Source organism: Athene cunicularia (genome assembly GCF_003259725.1).
Source record: "Athene cunicularia isolate RWA chromosome Z unlocalized genomic scaffold, athCun1 chrZ_part3, whole genome shotgun sequence".
Classification (NCBI taxonomy): Eukaryota; Metazoa; Chordata; class Aves; order Strigiformes; family Strigidae; genus Athene; species Athene cunicularia.
In genome coordinates, this window is record NW_020799144.1 from 10,562,904 (window position 1) to 10,582,179 (window position 19,276).

Consider the following 19,276-nt stretch of genomic DNA (forward strand, 5'->3'; position numbering starts at 1 on the left):
GCTTGAAGATGAGTCTTTACATTTTTGGGGGTAAAAAAAAAATGATAAAGAAAATCTTGCAAACTCATTGCTGAGCTTTCTCTCCTGTTAGGTTTAGGGTAAGAAGCAAAGAATCTTGAAAGCCCACAAATATTTGTATTTAGCAATTCAGTGGTTTTATCTCTGCATGAGACTAAGCTAGGATAGAGAATGCCTTGGAAACCCAGATTAAAACAGCTCTTTAAATAGTGTCTCCCAACCCCCTCCCTGAAATTTCTCATGGCAATTTAATTAAAATCAGAGAAGAAGTCTGACTTACACCTCTGAAACTCAGGGACGTAAATACCTAGTCTGAACTTCACTCCATTTACACAATGTGTCTGTGTACAAATCCTGGGCAAAGTTTTAGCCTGGATCCAATCACTATGTGTCAAACTAATTAAAATGTGTCTTTTTTAATTATTATTGTTATTTCTGAATTCTCCATCTAGGAAAGACAGTGGGAAATATTGCAAAACATATTTGTTTAAAGTAGTCCAGAAAGTCCAGTCAGTGAACAAGCTGTCTTCAAACCAAGCATAAAACTAATCTGCAGTCTGACAAGTCTTGGATTAATTGCACTCTCCCTTTGCTAGCAAATGAGAAGTTTTTAAACATCCTTTTATGCTTGCTGAGTGATTTTCTGAAGTTTGTGTAGTGCACTGCTGCAAAATATTGTGATTTTCAAGAGCAGACCATTGCAAAATATAATAAGTGATTGTCCAGGTTTGGACAGTAGGAGGAAATAATCAGCATCAGCCAGGATGGGCTGTATCCAGTTTGCTGGCCTGAATTCCCTGGCTGAGAGGTCTGCTGTGGGGCGAGGCTGGGTAGCAGCTAACACGTGCCATGCAGTGGGCAATGGCAATGGGAGGAGGATATGGAGGGGATAGGCAGGGACACACTAAGAGAGGGTGTCTAATTAGGATCCCACAATAGAAATTCAGTTTGACCTTTCCTTGCATGCATCTGGAGCCTGGGGCAGTTACCTTCACCCCCACTGTATTTGCAAGGATATTTATGGGGATGAGGAGGCAAAATACTTCTCCCTGAGCTCTTAGGCATGTGCACTGGTTCATACCCTTTGCTTAAGCTTCCCATATGGCATTGCTAGCATGCAAGGGGAGATCATATAGCTGAGCTGCAGCAGCTGAGACCGGGGGGTCTTGTCTCCATGCTCCTCTAAGCTCCTTTCACTCCCCATGAAGAGAGACAGGCAACTCCAGGAGGTGATTTATCACACCCATCCTAGAGCTCTGGCTTAGGACAGGATGAATCAGTTGTGAGAAGTGGATGTCTCTTCCCTGTAGCCAGAGAGGGAGAAGAGGCTGCTGGCTTAGGTAAGCCTGTGAATTTTCAGTAGCTTAAATTGGGTGGGATGACACTTACCCTCAGAAACTAAATGCATGGAGACACGCAACTTAGCATGACAGTTGCCATAGCAAAGAGGATATTGACAGCAGTGTCAGGCTGAACTGGAAGGCAGGAAGACACAAGAGTAATCAGAATGTCTCTTAATGCCTTGTATTCCTAAAGCAGTTACTGTTTCAGGAAGCAATTCCAGTTGACAACTCATCTTGTTCTCCCATAGCATTCACATGAGTCACTGAGACAGATTCTCTGAGACCTGGGCACAGACGTCACAGACTCAAAAAGCGTTTTCAGACTGCCCAAATTCAGTGGGCATCCTCCTACGGTGTCCCAGGACCAACCTCGTCCCAACCTTGGAGCAACTGCCAGCACAATTAGTTGTGATAGCAGGTCACCAGGACCTCAGGTAGGGAGTAGACCAAGCTGGAGACTTGGGCTGAAGAGAGTGTAACCAATAATCTACCTAGACTGCCATACCCATGGCATGTGAAAGCTTCAGGTGTGTCTGCGTGGAAATCTACAACCCAGTATGACTTCTTTGCTCAACATCACCCTCTTATTTTTCTGCAAGGAGAGTACTGATTTTCCTTGATGTAACGGTCCTTAACTGGTGAACATACAAAGGAGATAAGGTTTGCCTTGCCAGAGTAACACAATACTTTCTCACACATTTATGTGCCTGATTTTTTGTGTGTAAAATATCATAACCCTTTTGGCCAGAGGTTAATAAAAATGCTTTAAAATTAAATTTCTCTATTCTGAGTATTGATTGTCCTGTAGTTTTTTGTTCTGGGTTTTGGAGGTTTTTTTTGAGACCCTTATCTTCTTTAAAATGTGGAAGTCCCTGGACTAGTAATAGTGAGAGAAAGAATGCATTTGGTGATGTATCTTGATATAAGAAGTTATTTTCTAATGGTGTCCCATAAACAGTGCCAATTGTATTGTCATGCTGCTGAAGGTTGTAATTCAGTGGCAATTATAAACTGAGGCTTATTGTTAACATGGTACATACAAACTGGAGACAAAAGAGAAGATGTAAAGCTCATGACTTCCTAATCCTGGGTGGAAAACAGCAGTGCAAATGTATATGAAAACCAAATCTGCAACCAGACATACCCATGAATGGGTAATAAAAGCCAGTGGCACAGACTCAGCCTTGACTAATCTTGTTTAAAGGATCTAAGACTGAGTTACAAAGAAAAAAAAAAAAAAAAAAAGAGAGGTTTAATAAAGGCATCCAAGTGTTCTGAAAACCAGCACAAAATTGCTGATGCAAGGGAAATTGTGAAATAATTTCAGCATGAGTCTGTAAAGACATACATTCAAAGGACCCAAACAACAGCAAATGCACTTTACACATCCAATGTGAGGAATAATTAACAATCTTAAATAAAAAATGGAAGTGAATACCCTTAAAAGATGGGCACCAACATGAAATAATATCTTACTGCTTCCAATACAAACCTCATTCATTAACAGCCAAAATATGTCATCTTATAATACTTTGCTGACATAATAGGAAATTTCTGGTGCTCTGAATGCTCAGTTGCCTGCATAGGAGATGAAAAGGAAAGACACACACAGGTCTGAACCCAAAATGTCTATTTCGATCTTCTGTAGTTATAACTGAATCTTTGTTATTTTTATCTTACTGAAACTGGTAGGAATTTTTCTCTCAGAATGAGTGAAAAATTCTAAACTCCTTTATTGAGCCACATAGTCTAAAAAAATCAGAAAAAAACCCAATCAAAACCATAGAGTCAATACACTAACTGTAAATTCTTAAGCTAATTTATTAAATTTTATTTAGAAAAACATTTAAACCCTTACTTTTTCTAACTGAGAATATCTACCCTCCAGACTGTGAATATTTATGTTTATGGTGGGAGAAGAATATAAAGTTTTGACTGGTTTTAGTGGACTTTATTGACATTGTCATACTGAGGTGGTGTTCTGTTCTGTTCTACTAAAGTAGTCAGGACTTAGAAAAGCATTTATAGAAACACACAGTTTTATCTAAACACAATGGATGTCATAATTGATTGTTTTTCTTCATGAAAAAGAGAAACATTGGGACTAGCATTTTGTTTAATCTTTTGTGTTGGAAAAGAGTAGCATTATCTTTGCACCTATATCTGTTATTTATTTATGTCAGGTCATAGCAAACTGAAGCACCAGAGAGATAGTCACTGTTTATCCTTATTTGTCAGTTTCAATATAATTATAACTATTTAACTGTTTTTATTTGTGCAACTGTACTGGCCAGAAGTCCTCTTCCTAAGCAAGAACACTTTTGAGTTGGGTGCTTTCCAACCCGAGAATGAAAAGATGATCCCTCTCTCCAAAAGCTTGCAGCAAGGAAACAATAAGCCTGTATTATCTGGCAGGAATCACTGTAACCACAGCGATTCAGTAACTGCTGTCATATCAAGTGACTCTTATGTCACTTCCTTAGGAGAACAGAGTGCTTGTGAGGTATTAGCAATTTACCTGACTCTTAGGAGAGTCATGTATAATTCTAGCTCTTTTTGAAAACTCAGAATAAAACGTTTTGAATTTTGAAGTCAGAAACAATTGCTAAGTTAAGTGAAATTCCTATCTCTAGGAAAAATTACTTTGTGAGCTGAACTGAGGTCCTTTATAATGCTAAAAACGGATCTCCAAACTCTTTTCATTGTCAATTTTAGCCATTTCTAGGTGGAGAGGAAATCAAGCTACTGTCTACACAGAAGGCACACTTGTGCATGTGCATGCACACACACCCCTTCTCTCTCTCTTATAGCCTGTTATTTTGATTTACAGGAGCAGACTACCCATTAAAAAAGCATTAAACATATAATTGCCAGTGGAAAGCTAGTGGTTTCCACTCTGTCTATCCAAAGACCCTACTGAAGAGCAAATCTGACTAGTGATATGGCAAAACCCCTGGAGACTGAAAAAGACAGAGCACTTATTTCCCTATTCCAAAGAAACTTTAACAATATGCCATTAATACACCATTTTTAGCTCATAAACCTCTTCCTGTGGCCTGAAGCACTAACATTCCCATACCTAGCTGGAAGATCAGCTTTAGCCACTTAAAAGATTACCCAGTGGAGACATAATCTGGGCTGCCCATGCTGCCAAGGGATATAAACCTTTGCTCATTCAGTGCAATGGGATAATCAGTAACTGAACAAACCGGCAGATGTGAGGTCTGGAGTGTTTTCCCCAGCCCACACAAAGACTGAACAACACAGGTAAGTAACTCCTGCACCAGTAAGTTAAACTTCTGTTATTCAAGAGTCTACCATATTTCAAGTAATTCTCCTCTCTGGTACTGATAAGATTTCAGGAAAACAGATGGGAGAAGGTATTGCCACATTAAATTTCAGCTGAAAAAATATGTGATATTCTTCTGTGTAAGAATAAGGCTACACTGTACAGGTCTTTCTTCTTAGACAGGCTAAAACAAAGATAAGCAATAACCCGTGTTCTCAGGTAGAAAAAATGCAGTAAAATTATCATCTTTATTATGTATGACCATATTTTATATATGGGCATATATATAACATGCTTTTTTTTTTCCCCCCGTTAAATGTCTTAACTGCCTGAGAAATTGCCTTTCTTGTAATATAGCCTCTAAATCTTTGAGATTGAGCCCTGTTGGTGTAAGAAAAAAAAAAAAGTTGCTTAGTAGGTAATGCCTTAAAGCTTTGAAACTCTCTCTCCTCACTCAGAAACAGCTTGACCGAAGCAAGACCTTATGGACTTGTCTGAAAACTCCTCTATTTTCCTGGGATGTAATGGGAACTCATGGGAGAAAACTGTAGCTAAAGATGCAGGAATGGGCAGTGAAATTGCAATACTTACATTTCAAGCTAGGTAAAACCTATTATGTGTGGTGTGCAGGTGGGTATTCATTTCAAACAGTTATAGGAATTAAAACTAGGGAATTCAATCTATATGCATTTAGTCATAAAACTGTAAAACAAACTTATCTCTTGTCCTTCAGCAACCGTGTTTACTTGGGCATCTGCTTATCTGTCATCGGTTATGAAGCTGAAGGTCCCTCAAGCAAGAAACAGAAACCCACACTGTTCTCAAACGTGCTCACATTTTGGCTGAATGCTATCAATAAGCCAGAGGGTACACTGATCTAAACCCTTATTTAACTAAGAAACTGGTCAATGTAATGACTATAAAGCAATTTAAGAGTTGGCTTCCTAGGGTTCTTTTAATTTTCTTGCATGAATAAATTTAAAAATAATTTATGAAAATGCAGTACAGTTGAAAAAATATTCTTTTCTTAACTGCACTATTTTGCAGTCTGCAGCGAATTGGTATTACTGTTCCCTGTTTCTGTAAAATGCTCAATGAGTTCAAATGACTCTCAAATCTACTGAGACAGTTGAATTACTGCAAAAATCTGTCTAGGGCTGTAGACATGTGTTCTTTTGACTCCCCCTCCATCCTACTGAAAAATAAACTACTGTTCTTCATGGCTTATTTTGTCTCTGTCAAGGAAACTTTCTGCTCTCTTCTCAGGAGAATTGTACAATAGCAATCTGATCCTGACCTTTCTACCTCTTCCTTGAATAACAGATGAAAATTGGACAGTGAAAAGTGGTGTGCGCTCCGTAACTTGTATCCCAGACACAATCTAATGACACTCTTCTCTAGTAAAAACAATAGTTGCAGCAAAGGTTAAGGTAAACAGGTTTAGCTAATTACCTCTTAATCAAAACCAGTTATAATTTACTGCTGTCCTCTGAAACTCTGTGCCTACTAAACCATTGACTTTGGTTGGATTAGCTTATCTCTGATAAATGCAGTGTGATTAATTTCTCCCACAGTACAGCAGCACGTAAATATCAAACAGAGGTAATATATGACCAAATAAACTCAACTCACACGCTATCACAGCAGAACTCTCCAAGGCCCTCAGGTACCAGGCACTGAAATAGAATCCCTTTTTTTTTACAGAAGGTGATGGTGGGGGAGCAATCATTTTAATGTTATTCTTTGTCCCAGAGACAAAAAAGAAAACACCAGAAGCAAATCTTTACTACGGACATGTAAATCACATGTATACATGTGAACACAAACATGCATGTGTCATATTAAGCTTTGAAGGGATGGCTGTGAACACCCTGAGTAACCAATTCTTTTAAGTTTTCTAGAATATGAAATAATCTGTTTTTCAAGTAAGTGAGAGGGAATAAAGAGAGCTCAATTAAAAATCCATTTGAAATGTTTATATGAGATCTGAAACTACATATACTTCTTCAGTTTATACTTTGGTTTCAAGCTCAGACTGGTTTAATCAAAACATTTGCTACTTTTTGAGCAAACTTTAGACTACTTTCTAAAGAAGCTGCTCTGAGGTATGGTTCTGTGTCAAAATAATAGGGAAGCCATAATCCCCCAGAGCTTTCTTAGAAGCTCTGTGCAATCCAGAAGTTTCGATTCAGTTGCAGTTTGTTTTTTTAACTTTATAAAAATCCAAAACCTGAGGCAGACAGTAGAAAATGTCTGCATAAAGTCCTCACTGCAGTGGGAAACAGAAGAGCTTGATACAGTTCTGTCTGCTGACAATACTCCAGCATACTCAATGGGATAGAAGCAATTTACCTAACCTGAGTGATCTTAATTACAAATCTCACCTTGTTTTAAAATTAACTTTACTTCAGTGCCACTTGCTTACTGCAAAGCAGCAGGTTTACAATTACACCAAAACACTGCCCTAACTTTAACACTGTATGTGTCCTTTCCCATGCTCCTGAAGAGCTTCCATTATCCTGAAAGCACTTTTAACAATAATTTGCACTTTTTCATTGCCAGCCACTTATTCCTTGCTGCTTTTGTTTGCTGTAGCAAAAGCTAGGACAAATTACTTCATCAGCCTACATTTAGTGTGTTGGGCAGCCCTGACATTTGAGGAGGAATTCCTCTAAGTGTAAAGCAGCAGACCATTACTCTGAACAGTGGATTTCTGTGGTCTACAGACATCGGGGTTCAATGTCTGAAGGGAACCAGGAAAGGGAACTGAGAAAACGAAACTGGGCACAACAGGGTTGAATATGGTAAAAGAGGACCTAAACCTCCACCGATTACTACTCCACAAATTGAAAGGACCAAACATGACAGGTCTTCAGCACAGTTGAACTGGCCAACTTGTCAAATTTAAATGGAAAGAGCTGGATGTAAAAGTGGTCCTGAAGTTACTACGGCAGAAAATTACTTTGAAGCTGATCCACATCCTTTCACAGAAATTAATAAATCCCTTCACTGGGGATTGTGTTATGGTGACATGCACACTATAAACAAATGATGGGCCAAGCTTTAGGAGCCTTCAAACCTTCTCTCTGTTGGACAGATTTTCAGTTGTCATTACCCTTTGATTTTCTCCCTTTTACATATATTTTTTTTAGCTCTTCTGTTGTCTGCCTTGTGAAAATAGACCTCGAGTTCAAGGCTGTGTACAGTGGTTGGATTTTTCTCAAGCCATTGGAGTTCCAGCCAGTAAGTAAGAGTCCCAGTGCACAGACCAAATTAATTCCATCATCATCAAATGGAAACAAAGTGCCTGAGACAAAGTGACTGAGAGGTCAAGGAAATCTGCAGCTGAGAATCAAACTGGGGCCAGTCGGGAATTCAATACATTAAAGGTGAACTAGGGGGCATTTTTAGAGCTTGGGGTGCACTCCAGTGACTGCACATAATCTTTCATGCTTTCTGTGGTTTTATCTCAGATTTACTGTTGACTGATGCACAAGATGAAACAACAAGGATTATTCTGTTATGTGAATTTTCCTTCTTTGAATTAATTTTGTATAGCTGATGGGTTTACTATATGAAGTGACTTTTAAGAAAACATCTTTAAACTCTACACCAGTACAGGAAAACTCTGTGAGTCTGACAGCTCTGGAGTTGCCCTGTCAGAAGACAGGTCAGGGTTCAACCTATTAAACTTTTGGTAGCTGCAAGATGCTAGATGAGCTGGACTGCCCATCCACCAACTCAGACCTGATTGCTGTTTCCATTTCCTTATATAGTGATGGACAAAGCATGAAAAAAGTTAATGCACACATTTTATCCCCTGCGGGGTTGACATCTTTCTGGCTGATTGATAAAAACTTTCAGATGATCAGACAGGAGAGCTGTATCTGCTCCATAGATATGCCTCAGAGCAGCATTATTATTTAAGACTCACTTCCATTCAATGGCAGGTCCGGGAAAGTAGGGAAAAAACATAAACTAGCTTTTGGGTGAAAACAGCTGTGAGTTTTCAGGGCAATTGTAATCTTGCACCTTCAATTCATGACCCTTTAAATTTGGTGTCATGTGAACCCTGATTATTCATCCCCTGAGGGAAAGGAAGCCTATCTGAGAAGCTCTCACACTTCCAAACTGCCCCACTCTTCGTGGCTTTAAGCCACATAAAAGTAATAACCCTTCCATAAGATATTGCTCAGTGGCTGTTGGAAATGCCTTGGAATAGGACTTATTCAGCAGATTTGTATAAAACTCAATCTCTTGTTTTTACAGAGTCTGTGGATTAAAACATGAAATGTAATCATTCTTACTAAAATCTGTGCCTCTCCACAATTCTGTTTCACATCAAACCTGATGCGTTTTGGTTGCTGCTATGGATTGCCAGCTGGCTCTGTTCTGCCAGAATGGGGCACTGGAATATTGTTCATGATTCAAAAAAGCATCTATTGTATCTTCTGTCAAACCACCAAACACATCCAGACTAGCTGGGGTCTGCAATCCCTGAGTATTCTCCTCCTATCTTTGAGGTCCTCTTTGCCTCCTTGCTCCCATTTATTTTAGCTCCTCTCTACAGGTTCTCACACAACAGTTAGGTCATAATTTAGTCTGACCTCACCAAGGCCTTCTCTTAGAGCTTTCCCTCTTGCCCTAGACTTCCACTTCAGACAATCTACAAAGGAAATTCTATGGTGAGGTTAAATGACCTGTCTAAGATCCGTGTCACCACCTAGGTATAGAGTTTATCCTCTAAGACTCCATAACACAGGACATTTTATTTAACTTTCCATGACTGTAGTATGGACTTCTGTGCCTGGACTAATCATCTTAGATATCCTCCAGGTTTAAGGAAGAGAAAAAAACATGCTTTGTCATTCATCTCATGACCAAAGCTAGGTGAGTAAATCCGACTCTTGTGTTCTCATGAGACAGAGGGATACAGAGTGATATTGATATGAGGTGAACTGCAGCATCTGGGTATACCTGAGGTCCCCACTCAGCTGAGGAATGCCATCCTGGAGTGGCTGGGTTTTAAATTTAAGAGCCTTCAATAAAATCCTGACAGTTTCGTAGCATGAACCTAGGCCAATTGAACCTGGGCTCTTAAAATGATTCCTCTGTGGGAGAGTTAACACTACTAAGCAATATTGAGTCTCTTTAAAACAGATATTTCTTGGAGGATGTTAAGAGAGTAAGTGTTGCAAGTTATTTGCATTAAATTGTTGAATCCTGTTGTTCTAAGTAAATGTTATACCTTTTTTGTTGTTGTTTTTCTTTTCATTAGTGCATAGAAGCATGGTTAGTTTTATCTTGGGGGTTTTAAACCTATTTTATAAGGTTTGGAAAGATTGTCAGCTGACTATGAAGCTAATGAATTTGGAGTCATTAATAAATGTAAATTACGTGGGGAGGACTGTATCACTTGTAAGCTGGAAAACATATTTCTAGTGAGACTAGCTCTGAACAGTATTTTACATTTGAAAGAGTGTGGAATTCTGCTTTTGGCATCTCTACTGAAAAACACAGATTAAAATATATGTGTGCTTTCTCCTCCAGTTTTTATAGTGCGAGAATTGTCCATGTAGTTTCTATGAACAGTGAGAAAAACAACTCAGCCCTAGCAATGTGGCACTGATCTCTGTTGTTCATTTGTCAACAGCCACAGGTTTAGTGGTATGTAATGGTCAAGGCACTAAAATAACATAGGTATTTTCAAAATTCTTCTAACTTTCCACCCTAGCATTGCAAAAGGATATTGCTTTAAACACCTTCTCATCTCAAGATACCTTGAGTAAGTTTTTGCTAGTTATGTGTGACAGTCACCAGCTAGACCTAGAAGATAACCAAAAATAAAAAAGACATTTAAATTGTGGGTCTTGCTGGGCCAATGAAATTTTTGCATTTATGTGAAGTATAAGTGTCAGCAGAACAGACTGAAGGTTTCTGTACTTCTCAGGGTACATTTGCTGGGCTGAGCCTCAAGTGTGAGCAGGAAGGAAAAGCACCATCAGAAATGGTGTGGCATCGGAGGAGTCCCCGCCTGCTCAGCACTGTTGTGTCCATAGGAACTGTAGGCATCTTCAGTTTCAGGCAGCAGGTTTGGGGAACTTGGTTCTTGGACTCACAGCTATTGAGAGGTTAGCCATCCGGGTCACATTCCTGTGCAGGTCTGATCCTATGTCCTGATGGTGTCAGAGCTTAAACAGCTCTCCTCTCCCCAGCATTTTCCTAGTCTGGAGGCTCCTTTCAACATGTTGGCTTTGGTGAGTCCCACTCTCACTTTGACAACTCTCCTGTGTTACATGAGGGCACCAGATCCAGATCTATGAGTTCTGGTAGAAGTGAGTTGCTGCAAAGCTCAGTCTAAATCCCCTTTGTGAATCCAGTCTCTTTGTGGATGCCAGCTGTGCTTGGAAATTTGACTTAGGATCTTAAAATCACTTTGTAGATCCAGCCCTCAGGCAACTTTGAAAATCCCTCCATAGGAAATGAGGGTTTTTTCACTGCAAGTGTGAAATAGAGTATAACTCTTACTGGTTTTAGTGCAACTAAGATCATGTAGCACTTTTTATAGACTGCCAAAGGGTCTAAATATGGTCAGTAAACCAGAAGGTGTTTTAAGGGGAGTAGACAGAAGGGGGTTATGTCTGCATGGGCTCATTGCCATCTGTATTTAAAGCATGGGGGGGACTGTGATGCCTTTGGGGAGGAATGCAGCTACTTGCACTTTATTTTATTCTTGTAATTTGAGTGCCAAGCCCCTGGAGCTGAGGAGAGATGATTCTTTTTCTTTTTCTTGCCTCTGAACATTCAGGTAAATAAATAATGGAACATTATTTACATTATTTCTGTACACTTGTCCACTGTACAGAACATTATTTCATTGAATAACTCGGCCTTTCAATGATTACTTGTATTTCTAATTCATTATTTTAAGAAGGCTGGGTTTTCAGCACTCATCTTCCCCTGGAAACAACACTTTTATACATTAAGTTTTGCACATGAGTTTTCAAGCAAAATTGACTGTGAACCACTGAATGGCACAGGCTGAAAACACCCTGAACTCTGTAGCTGTATAGATGCATGCTTTGCTGTAGTGAAGTGCTTGTACAACCTGACTACTGTCATGTACCTTTTGGTGCCTGAGATGAACGTTGTGGGTTTTGTGGAGACAACAATTGCTTTTGTTTGGTGAAGGAAAAATATGTAATAGTATATTTGTTTTAACAAAAAGTACCCTGTGAAGTGGACTCCTGGGGAACTGAAATTTTACCATACAGACTCCAGGCTGCAACTCTTAAAAGTTTGGGATGGTTTGTAGTCTACAAATGCACTGACAAATGTGTGATTTAATGTGGAGAAACACTAGCACAATGATCCTTTCATAGACCTCTTAAAACGTTATTGTTTCCTGTCTTCTAGAGGTCACTTCTGGAAACTTGAATGTAATGCTGAACCCTTCACTGGTTTTAATGTCACCTTTGCATAACTGCTCCCTTTTGGAAAGAGATTCACAGGTGTTAATCTACTTATGTATTTCAGTTCTGTTACTTTTTTAAAGAGGACTATGAAAAAATGCTCTCTGTATTTTGCATTGACCAACTTTCTTTACCTTGTCTTACAAGAAGGCTTTGTGGATGCATTCAAAGAGCTTTCTTTTGCAAAATCCTGAAGCTTCCAAGGAATTTTTTCTTGAGTTTTATTCTGGACAGCAATGTTGTGGGAAATTAGGATCAAAAACGTCAACTGTAAATTTTCCTTTGAAGTATACTGCTGTCTTCTGGAATATACTTCCGGATACTGAAGGAAAGGACACAACAAAATTTCTTCTTCTATTCACACAAAATCTCATTCTTGAGGCTTAGTTGCATCCCACTTGCAATTCTTGTTTACTCAGCTCCTAAGAAGACATTGTCAATGAAAAACCTACTTGTACTAGCTACGTATACCAGCATTTACTTTTACCAGCTAAAGAGCTGCCCTTGAGGATTTTGACTCAAATTTTAATTTCGCAAGTAGGTGCCTTGAAACCTCAGGGTTGTGTGTTGTGTGTTTTATTTTCACCTTTTTATACTGCTTAAAAATAATTTAGTTGCTTAAGGGAGAGATGGTGATGGAGAAATACGAAGTCGTTGAGGAAAATGAGCTCCATTCAGGGGGACAAAACTAAGAGTTATTTCTTGCCTGGTAGAGTTATCATTGCAGTTTTCACCATCCTTCCTTTCAGCAGAACAGTTTATTTCCACACAGCCTCTTGATCAGCTCCATGGTTCTGCACTGACCCTGCCCAGAGGGACCCACTCCAAACCGTGGGAGTTAGCATACATGAGTTTGCATCAAACATATACTTCAGTGGCATAAAGAGATGTGCATTGGCTGAACAGCTCCTATAAGTGATACCACTGAGCAAATATGCACTTACTTGTAGTGTTATAGACAGATTAGAGTTCAGAGTAGGCTTTGGCAGAGTGGCATTGCTCATGTGCGAAGGCAGATGGTGACAGGGGACTGATGGAGCGCAGTAGCCTGCATGGCACTGCTACACCAGGACCTTCAAACTTCATCTTGTGCGAGGAAGCTCACACTCCTGTGATGCCTGATGGACAAGCTGCTTGCAGATGCCAGAGTAGTTTCTTCTCAAACTGCTTGCTTGTGTATTGTGCTTTTTGCCTACCAGCTTGCCTCCTCAGAGATCTGTCAATTTCATGTCCACCATCTGCTATTCTGCAGCCTTTCTTTTTCTAACATCTGTTTGATTTGCCAGGAACTGGATAGATAAATGAAGTGTGACTGCTGCTGAGCACTTTTGAGCAAAGAAGCTTGTCAATGAGGTCATGCTCAGGTTTTAAGATCCTGACAGTCCAGGCCATGGTTATCAGACCTGGCCTTTCTAGGTTTGCAGTTTGATTTTAACATATCATAATATCCCCTTGATATATTTCTGTGGATCACACTTCCACACATGCAGTGCTTTTCTATAAGGTACAAATGATGATAGTAACTTTAAGGGCAGAGAAGAATTAAGCAGAACAAGATGCACAGTTCTTTAGATGTTTCGTGTGAGCTTTCTATTAATGTGCTTTTTGCTGAATCAAAAGATTTACCCCAACACCCCCATCCATTTCAAAAATTAAAATAAAAATCAATCCCCTCCTGTCCCCCATCTCTTTGACTTCCTTGTCAGGAAAGCACAGTGGAGCAGAGCCAAACCTGATACAGGGTTCATCAATGATGAATTGTGACTTTGAAGTTGTGTTTACTGAAAAACCAGGAAACTTCCATTTGGATTGTTTTAACAAATGTTTTCCTTTAACATTTAAATTCAGGAAGAGGATCTGAGGGCAAAGAGATCAGAACAACTGTTTCACAAATGTAGAAGTCAATTTGTCACTGACAGCTGAAAAGGTCTCCTTTTCTATACTCTGTGCTCAGTCATGTTAATTAAATGTAGGTGTTAACTGGAGCCTCAGCTAAGGCATTAACAGCTTCTAGTGTGGCACTAGATGTTAAGTGACACAGAAATGGGAAGGGACTCCAGCCTTGCATGTGATTCCATCATCCTTTAGACTGTAACCCTACAAACAGCAGCTGATGTGACCTGTCACTGGTGCTGGAAGGAGCATTTCTGTCCCCTCCCCACTCCTCATACCTTCTTCCCACTTCTTACCAGTGAAACTACCCAGGTAGCCATGAAGCGGGAGCAGACCTGGATTGAAAGGATCCTTAACTTTGTCGTCAGTCCAGCTTTCATGTTGGCTCCTCTCCCCAGACTGACTTACCACGTCCTAGGATGGTGTGGGGGGCAGGAAGGACCCACAAGAGACTGAGGAGAGGGCAGGGCTGTGGCCATGACAGCCCATGCCAGCTGAAACTGTATGTCTTTAGGGATCTTTCTGTGTCAGTGGTACTGGTAGATGGGAAATCTGAAAGCCATTCTGATGGGGGTTTGTTGTTGCTGCTATTTCTAGTTAGTGCCATCAGGATGCTGGGAAGTTTTGACCAAGGACCAGAAACCTGCTGCTGTAGGTGCTGTACAGCCATGGAAGGATAATACAGTCAATGCCTGAAACCAGTTTAAGAGAATTAATCTCGTGGCAAGAGACAACAATTAGAGGAGAAGGAAAAGCAGTAACTTTTAGCTTGGGGTGCAGGAGGCATTCCCACTGGTTAGCATGCACACGTTTGGTGTGGAAGCAGGAACGTAGAAATCCCATATCCTAGGAGAACATTGTGTTGCAATATCCAAGACTGAGAAGAAAAAGGTTTAGCCAACTGGAGAAATACTTTGCCAGACATAACAAGCACCTCAGCAACAGAGGACATAGACTGTCTGACTTGAAGATTCCAGCTATGAGCTTGAAAGGCGGGCCAGGATGACAGGGAAATCAGAGACTGAGGTGGGCTGAGGGACAAGATATAGATAGCTTTGTTGTAGCTATGCTGAAGCTGGGAAGAGATGCTGTGCAAGGAGGTATCAAAGAATTAGCCTGAGATGAGACAAAACATTTTAGATTTGTCCAATTAGGTGAAAGAAGACAGATCAGATCAGGGAAGATCAACGAGCCTGCAAAGAGACAGCAGTCAAATTCATGTGAATGATGGATGTTCAAGAGGGGCACAGAGGTCCCTGAGCTGCAAATGAGGATTTTTAATGCAGGAAATATATATATACATTGTAATATAAATTTCTCAATACAAAGCTCCTCTTTTTTCCTAAAGCGCATAAAAATGAATGCTGTGACACTCTAGTTGCCGTGATGAGAATGAGTCAAGGTGTAAAGGAATTCTGTAGTCAGCTATGCTGAACTGCCTCTATGAGCATGTCTGGTTTTGAATAAATGAGAAAATACTATCACATATCTGTTTTACTTCATGGTTTATCAAATGGGGGCTCTTTATACATGAAATATCACTGTACCTAGACACAAGAGAAATCATGTAACTATTTTCTGTCAGATAAAATGCTACAGGCTTTCCATTATTATAAATAGTTCTCAGTTACAACTGGAAAACCTAGGAGACAGTTAATCTTTTGTCATATTCTGCACAAACAGCGGCAAAACTGAGTATATTCCCAGTGTTGAATTACTTGTTCATTTATTCCAAGTTAAAGATGCTAATTACTATCTGTATTTTCACAGCCTTATCTGATTATATTAACCTGAAAAAAGGGCAGCCAAAATTCAAGATTAAATTTCAAGATAATGCTAATAGATTCTTTTTTTTTTTTTCCCCATCTCTTCTGTCTTTTGGCTGATTTTCATTAGTTCATTTATAAGGCTCCTATTAGCTCCTAGTTATTTCAACACAGTATGCAACATAGACATGGAAATTTGATCCTGATGTTATCCTCCACTATTTAAAATCTGACTTCAAATCTGCCTACTGCCCAAGGAAAGCAGGATAATGCAAATAATGATCTAAGATTCAAGAAAACAAATATTCAGAGAAGTATAAAATTCTTCTTTGAAAATGTCTTCTGGAAAGAAGGAATAGAAGGGTAGTGACAAGATGTCACAGAGATGTGTCTTACAGAAGTTTTCTGAAAGAGAACCAGTCTGCAACATGCTCCAGAATTTTCCAAAGTATCTCTCAAGTCAGTGGCTTTAATAGTCTCTGTGGGATGCATTAACTATTCAAAGGCTGGAAAAGACAGTAGTTTTGTCAGTGTTTTCAAAATTATTATCAGTTTGAGGATTAAAAATTTAGCTCCCAAATTATATGCTGAGGTCAGAAACTCAGTTTGCATTAAAGCAAGGGTACATTCCTGACTCTCTTGGTTGTAGAAAAAACAGTGAAAGTATGTATGTCCAAGGCCATGACAGAAAGAAAACGCTGGTTTTGAAAGTCTCACAGAGCTTCAGTCAATGTTCTGAGGTCCCAAGTCATAATTTTTAATGTCTAGGGTTGTTACTAAGGAAATTATTAGTCTTGTGTTATTTTTGTTAGAATTAGTAATAAGTGATAGCTGGAATCAATTTACATCACTAGAAGGTTGTATTTTCATCTGGCTGGGATTTTCAACATCTTCCCTCCTGCAAGCGGCTTCAGATCCCAAGTTTAGAAGCACTCAATGATACGTGTGTGTAGGACTTGAAAGGAAGGGGGTAAGAGTTTCTATGGGGCCAAACAAAAAAAAAAAAAAAAAAGTCATGAGGTGGAGAAACATCTAAGGGAAAGAAACAGTAAGAACCAGTGGGTTGTCAGTGTTGGTTCTGGGAGAAAGAAATTTGTAGATAACGGGTTAGGCTATCCTCAGGTTTGCCTGAAATCTGTAGTATTTTGCAGTCGTGCTATTTGTTAGGACCAAAAACACAAGCCACATGTGTGCACACAGAGGGGGCGAGGCGCTGTTAAATACATTTGCCACATACGCATAATCCTTCCTCAAGAGGGACTGAGCTCTGATTTTTATTTACACTCAAGGAGATGTTTTACAGGAAGGATGAAAACCCTTAATTGTTTGCTGCTGAGACACAATGGGAACACCAATTGCATATTATGTCTAGTACACATTATATCTCAAGTACTGTATCTTGACTGCTGTAAATGGAAAAGTGACTGAGAAAATTAATGTTTCCTATGGAAGAGCTGCAACAACTTAATACTTGGAAAAACTAAATCTCATCTACTAAAGGCTCATTTATCTGCCTTGTTGTCCTTAATGAAAAATGTGACAAATCCGTTTGCACAGGAAAATTCTTAAACACAGGGTTACACACAGCTCCCACCTCCTGGTATTTTTCTCCTCACCTCATCATGGCAGAAGAAGGGGATTCCTCCGGCCAGCAGCAGACCTTTGCAAGTACAGGCATGGTGAAGTGACATTCGTTTCTCTAAAGTAGATTGGATAAATGGCATGTTACAAGAACTAATTTCTCCCCATGGATGAGGAATAGAGTTCAGGTAGAGGGGTCAGATTTAGATTTTTTTTTGGTCATGACTGGAGGGCTGGATCCCCCCCTTGACCCTTCTCCTTCTTCTCTTGGTTATTGTATTGAGTGAAGGCTGTGCTGCCCCCGCTGCTGGGTCTGTTCTCTTCTCCAGACATTTGCATCTGTGACTACCCCCTAAACACATTTCAGTCAAAATGAGTTTGAAAAACAATTTCTAACCCAACTTCGCTTGCCTGAAAGGTGTAGGGAGTGCATGAGCTGATTTGCAAGTGCAGTGTGGGGGCAGGCTGGGGCCCACTGAGGTAGATGGTGATGGGAAGATGTGGGTGGTCTGGGATCACAATAGATCCTGCTGGGAGAGGACCTGGGACTCATGGCTGCCCCTGGCTCAGGTTCTGCCCATGGACCACCATCTGCCAAAGATGCAGGGGAGAGACCGAGGATGATCAGTTCTATGTATTTTAAGTGATTTAATGTCTTGTATGAAAACAAGGTCGGACAGAGGTTTTTGGTGTGGGTTTCACTGGTCTGGCTAGTAAAAAGGAGAAATAACTGTTATGGATCTTGAAACAGGAGCAGAGGAGCTGGAGCCGGCAGAGTCCCCTGAATAGGGACTACGTGTGCTAGTTTGCTTCCCTGGCAAAAAATGGAAACAATCTGTCCTTCTTTAGATGGTCCAAAAACCTACTTAAAAAATCAAACACTGAAGCTGATTTTAATTCAAATTATGTGAAGTGGATCCAGTTTATATTTTAATAAGGATTTGATGCTTATATACATATATATGTGGTTTTATATTAAATATATAAAAATAATAAAAGCACTAGTGAAACCACCACTGAACTCATCACAGATTTCATTAGTTTACTGAGAGTACATTTTTCATTACACTAGTAAAGACCAACAATCAGAAATTGACAACAATCTTTTTATTTAAATAATTTCTAAAAATACTGATAAAGGAAAAAAAAAAGTAACATCAATGACAGTCAGTGTAAATGCTCTCACAAAACAGAAATAAAGGGCCTTTTTTGGGAAAGTATTTTTCACCCCAGCTACCCACTTGAAAATTTGACAGATTAATGTATTAATGTGTGCATTTGTGTCTCTAGGTTTTAAAAATTTCCTTTTCCAATTAGCGAGTTTCATTATCACTCTTCTCATTGCCATAGTTGCAGAGATCTGTGTGCTGCTACAAACACCCACAGTCTTGGCACTGAAACCTCAAGTTATTGTAAATCAAGATCCTCCTTTCACTGGTATATATTCCAGCTGAATTATACGTAACATTTTCGAGTTAGATGTGCACTAATGTTTAGGCATCCTTTAGACATAAGGGCAAGGGAAAAATTATGTATTTGTGTTTGCATTAAGCCAACAGGGGCCACATCTGGGATTTATGTGGAGAGTCAACTTGCAAAACTATGCCTTAATAAAAAAGGAGAGCCTGGCTCCTTTAAATCATGACCCTGTTGTATTTATAGGCAATATTTCTACAATTCCAGGTAGAAAACCCTCGCTTCTTCTTGCCTTTAAATAAAGAATTGACATTGTGAAGCACTGGTTAGGGCATCTGTGACAGACTGCTGCTCGTACAACGTTCAAAACATTCTGGCTATAGCACCACATACCCATTGGTGTGCCAAGATTTTTTCTAGTGATCACACTAGGAGCCGCTCCTTGGCTCCACAAAGCACTAGAGGGCAGGCTAGACTAGAGTTCTCCCGCCCCCCCCC

The 19,276-nt window shown here is 39.7% G+C and overlaps 1 long non-coding RNA gene across 3 annotated transcripts in view; it reads left to right on the top strand.

Moving 5' to 3' along the window:
- Nucleotides 1-1,169: 1,169 nt before the first annotated feature.
- LOC113490338 overlaps nt 1,170-19,276 on the top strand; it is a 66,525-nt gene continuing 48,418 nt past the window's right edge. Inside the window, exons 1-3 of one of the 3 annotated variants that reach the window (XR_003400205.1) lie at nt 1,170-1,358; nt 7,803-7,893; nt 18,713-18,799. This is a non-coding gene — a long non-coding RNA (uncharacterized LOC113490338). Of the gene's footprint in view, nt 1,359-4,392; nt 4,629-7,802; nt 7,894-18,712; nt 18,800-19,276 lie in introns of those variants that run through there. The other 2 variants (XR_003400204.1, XR_003400206.1) reach the window with 2 other exon arrangements.